We start from the raw sequence: 5,702 nt of genomic DNA, 5'->3' as shown, positions 1-5,702 counted from the left end.
TCTCCAGTGCTGACATTTTGTGAGAGATATGATTGGTTTAAGCAGATGTCATCAGATTAGGTTATTTTTAAGACCCCAACTGAAGTGGCTATATTAGAAATAAAAGTCAATAAAAAAACAGAACGAAAGTTTGGTTTAATTTTGAATTAGACTGGTATTGTAATGAATGATTCTTAACAACATCATTATTGTTCCAATTTCAGATGTACAGTGCCCTTACCCTCTGCCTTTTGATAATGGTAGCACACAGCTACAGAATCCTTATTATACTTTTGATAACCGACCACCTGCTATCATAACAGAACCAGTGGTTGGGACTCAGTTAAACATCCATTGTGATAGAGGATATATTACAGACGACGCCATTGTTGAATGTTCTGTTATTAATCAAAGACCAGTTTGGAATCCACCACCAAAATGTCACAGAATTGGTAAGTGCTTTTTTAATGATAAAGACTGAACTACAAAAATATCCATCTTTCCAAAAATATTTGATGAATTTTTTCTAAAATTTTCTAAAACTGAACCCTGTGGAGGCAGAAACATCCCCATAAAAGAGCACCAAGTTTTCTGACCCTACTCCAGCTGACAACTGTCAAAATATCGATCAGAGGCTGGAATAGAGGCAGATGTTTTGGACTAGGTTGGTGTCCAATACCTTCATTGGTTTTGATAATCTTGATGTTTAGCAGAAGTGTTTTGGAAGAAAGATCTTGCCTGCCACAAAATCAATTTTTGCTATTTTTAATGAACAGTTTCTGAATTATTGCCTTTAACTTGACAAAAAAACTCTTCAATATTTTCAATCGATTTTAATGGATGGTCATTTAGATTGATGAGTTATTGAACAAATTTGATTTTGACTTTACTTTGCCTCCAAGCTGTAAAATGACATGTTTATCTAAGAATGGCTGTGTTTAATTTTCAGCATGTTTTGGCTTACTAGATCTTAAAAATGGAATGAGCAACTGTAATACGGATATTGTTGATAATGGTACGATATGTAACGTGACATGTAACCAGGGATACGAGCGGAATAAAGATTATTCTCTGTGTTTAAATGGAGAGTATACAAATGAGTTAAACTGTACACCGATTGTGATATCAACGCCCAAAACTGAAGGTACTTTCATTCTATTTTACGACTCCATATGAAGTTTATGTGTATTTTGTTTTTTCTATTTTCTGTGAGTCAAATGTTCTGTCAGCTCTTGTGAAGGAAGCCAGGTTATTTTAACGAAGATGTTGTAACACTGTACACTGTGGCTAGGTCAGGGTTACTTCCCTGAGTTTTTTTGCTGTAACAGAAGCCAACTAATAGAAGATGATTTTAACTCGTGGCTGAAGTAAAATTGGTTTCGTCCAAAAGGACAACTCCCCTGAATTCCAGTCTGGGGCTTAGTGTGAAGGCACATTTAATCTCATCTAAAGCGAAGCTCCTGCTATTAATTTGAAAACCAGATGATTCCATGCTTGGCTTTATATTCATACAGCCATAATCTCGGACAAAAATACTAGATCTCTTGTGTTTCTTTGAGTTCTGTAACTAACTGAACCTATGACACTTTGAATTGAAGATTTAAATTGACAAACTTTACTCATTGAACACTGCAGGTATTCTCTAGCCTATTTGATCTTTGGAAAAATAAGATGTATAACCCATTTTCTCATTTAGATAACGGTGCCCTAATTGGAGGTATAATTGGTGGTGTTTTAATCATTCTGGTTATAATATTTCTATGTTGTTGTTATAAACGTTGCAGAAACTTTATTAAAAGTAAGTCCTCTCTTCTTAGCCCTTTCAAAACTTGATTTTCACTCTACTGGCTAACAAATAACATCACAGATACCCTAGCAGTCAGCTAACAATCTATGTTAAAAAATGTATGAGGTTCTATAGCAGTAGCACAATTGGTTCTTTACATGGTCTCATTTGTCTCATTTGCTTGGTTGCGTCGAGCAAATGGCGTCTGTGGGTTCCGATGACCTTCAATAAATCATTTTCAATTTATTTCAAGGGACAGCTGTGCCATATTTTTTACCAATCATACCTTAGACTCAGAAACAGGAAATTTTTTTATCTAAGCCAATCAGTTATAGTATTCACAGCTCACCGTCTAAATTTAGATTTATGATACTAAGTGAGAATTTTCTTATGATTTTCAGAGAAGAAATATGATGTAAAGAAAAATGTTAAATATCCTGCTGTTGTAAATGGGCATGCCAATGGAGTTGTAAATGGGCATGCCAATGGAGTTGTAAATGGAAATGCTAATTATGCCAGAGATTGTGATGAAGTGAATCTTGATTTTGGAAATGGGGTACCAGCAAGGGATCCTGGGCCTTCTTCTGGTAATCCTGACCGCCCAATTTTCCCATCTGTCTCTGATAATCCACCATCCAGTTTAATTCCACCAGAACCGAGTCCTTCATCATTGGATTCAGAGTCAACTAAAACTTCAAATCTTACGCTTACTATAGCTTCAATTGTTCCAAGTCCTTCGGATGATCTTGATAATGAAACATCACCTCTAATTTCAAGATCATCATCTCATGTGGAATCACCGTTTTCTCCTGAGAGTAATTCTGCAGTACAACCAATTAAAGAAACAACTAGACCACTGTCATCTGATAAAGATAAAGTAATGAAAACACCAGTAGAAAATGAATACAATGATGGAGATGGTGAAGAAGATAAGACAGAACAATCAAAACAGGCCGTTGAAAATGAAGATTTTTCCAGTGAGTACAAAAGCCACATTTTTAGGGACAGATTCAGGGTTGATTTAGTCCTTGAATAATGTGAATAGCCTCCAGAAGTATCAGAATGGTACGAAAATTGCATAATTTGAGGCATTACAAAATTTCATGAAAACTGGTATCAAACAATATTTCATGTTACTCCACTCTATTTTTAGGAGTTCTCTTTATTTGTGACCTTGGCCATTGCTTTACGTAGGAGTTTCTATAACCTTCCTCACTCTTAATACAATTCACGTGATTATCTATCATGAACAGATGCAAGATTTGAAACACTGAAACCCATATCTTTTACTTTTAGACTTTACATTAGATTCCTCAGGAAGTGATTTGATAAACATGGCTGCAGGTAAGGTACTTCCTTTTTTCCACCCATTTATTCTCGGTGTAGGTTAGTATATAGCAGTTGCAACAACATCTTCACAATATCAAGCTATTACGACCTATATCTAATACCTTGACTGCAATAGTCACCTTTCTTGCATCTTCACACTGTCAAGCTATTATTTTGTATCCAATACCTTGACTGCAATAGTCACCTTTCTTGTATCACAGATTGCAGTATTGCAGATTTTTGGTCCAAGAACAGAATAAGAATTTTCACCTCTGATCTAAATACATAAGTGGAAATTTTTTGGCAATGGTTATACATATACCTTTCAAATTTTGAATTTTTTTTTGATCCTGTGTGTATATTGTATATAAGATGCTTCTGTTCCACTGTGGTAATTCAATTCTATTTTTAGGAGGTGATGATGCCACAAACCCAAAAGAAATTTTAGAGAATGACAATACCAATCCAAAAGTTTTAAATGAAATCTCTGAACCTGCTATGAATAGATCTGAAAATAGCTCATCATTTACACTACCATCAAAACCATCTCTGTCTGACTATGGAACAGCAAGAACAGAAAATGGTATGTATGTTATATGATGTACTGGCAAAATTTCCCACATTGCATACTGCATGAAGTTGCCTGTCCTCAGTAGCTCAGTAAGGTGCAGAAAAGTAGGACATAAAACTTTCATTTCGGTTGTTGATATACAGGCATACAGTTGTCTAAATATTACTTTACCAGCTGATAGAGCTCTATTACAACTATCTGTATAGTTATCTAAATATTTACTTTACCAGCTGATAGAGCTCTATATCAACTATCTGTATAGTCATCTAAATATTTACTTTACCAGCTGATAGAGCTCTATTACAACTATCTGTATAGTCATCTAAATATTTACTTTACCAGCTGATAGAGCTCAATATCAACTATCTGTATAGTCATCTAAATATTTACTTTACCAGCTGATAGAGCTCTATTACAACTATCTGTATAGTCATCTAAATATTTACTTTACCAGCTGATAGAACTCAATATCAACTATCTGTATAGTTATCTAAATATTTACTTTACCAGCTGATAGAGCTCTATTACAACTATCTGTATAGTCATCTAAATATTTACTTTACCAGCTGATAGAGCTCAATTTCAGCTATCTGTATTGTCATCTAAGTATTTACTTTACCAGCTGATAGAGCTCTATTACAACTATCTGTATAGTCATCTAAATATTTACTTTACCAGCTGATAGAACTCAATATCAACTATCTGTATAGTTATCTAAATATTTACTTTACCAGCTGATAGAGCTCTATTACAACTATCTGTATAGTCATCTAAATATTTACTTTACCAGCTGATAGAGCTCAATTTCAGCTATCTGTATTGTCATCTAAGTATTTACTTTACCAGCTGATAGAACTCTTTCAGCTATTTGTATAGTCATCTAAATATTTACTTTACCAGCTGATAGAGCTCAATTACAACTATCTGTATAGTCATCTAAATATTTACTTTACCAGCTGATAGAGCTCAATATCAGCTATCTGTATAGTCATCTAAATATTTACTTTACCAGCTCAATTACAACTATCTGTATAGTCATCTAAATATTTACTTTACCAGCTGATAGAACTCAATATCAGCTATTAGTATAGTCATCTCAATATTTACTTTACCAGCTGATAGAACTCAATATCAGCTATTAGTATAGTCATCTAAATATTTACTTTACCAGCTGATAGAACTCAATATCAGCTATCTGTATAGTCATCTAAATATTTACTTTACCAGCTGATAGAACTCAATATCAGCTATTAGTATAGTCATCTCAATATTTACTTTACCAGCTGATAGAACTCTATTTCAGCTATTTGTATAGTCATCTAAGTATTTACTTTACCAGCTGATAAAGCTCAATTTCAACTATCTGTATAGTCATCTAAGTATTTACTTTACCAGCTGATAGAGCTCAATTACAACTATCTATATAGTCATCTAAATATTTACTTTACCAGCTGATAAAGTTCAATTTCAACTATCTGTATAGTCATCTAAATATTTACTTTACCAGCTGATAGAGCTCAATTTCAGATATCTGTATAGTCATCTAAATATTTACTTTACCAGCTGATAGAGCTCAATTACAACTATCTGTATAGTCATCTAAATATTTACTTTGCCACCTGATAGAGCTCAATTTCAGCTATCTGTATAGTCATCTAAGTATTTACTTTACCAGCTGATAGAGCTCAATTTCAACTATCTATATAGTCATCTAAATATTTACTTTACCAGCTGATAGAACTCAATTTCAACTATCTATATAGTCATCTAAATATTTACTTTACCAGCTGATAGAGCTCAATTTCAACTATCTGTATAGTCATCTAAGTATTTACTTTACCAGCTGATAGAGCTCAATTACAACTATCTGTATAGTCATCTAAATATTTACTTTGCCACCTGATAGAGCTCAATTTCAGCTATCTGTTATTAGATTAAAAGGTCTAGTTCAGGAAGTAAAGATTTATATCAAATTGACAGTGCCATTTTCATTGCCTTTGAAAAAGAATTTGAATTAATTGTAGAAAAAAAACAAGA

The sequence above is a fragment of the Lottia gigantea genome (genome assembly GCF_000327385.1).
Source record: "Lottia gigantea unplaced genomic scaffold LOTGIsca_42, whole genome shotgun sequence".
Classification (NCBI taxonomy): Eukaryota; Metazoa; Mollusca; class Gastropoda; family Lottiidae; genus Lottia; species Lottia gigantea.
The sequence above is the reverse complement of the archived record's forward strand: the minus strand, read 5'-3'. Positions refer to the sequence as shown.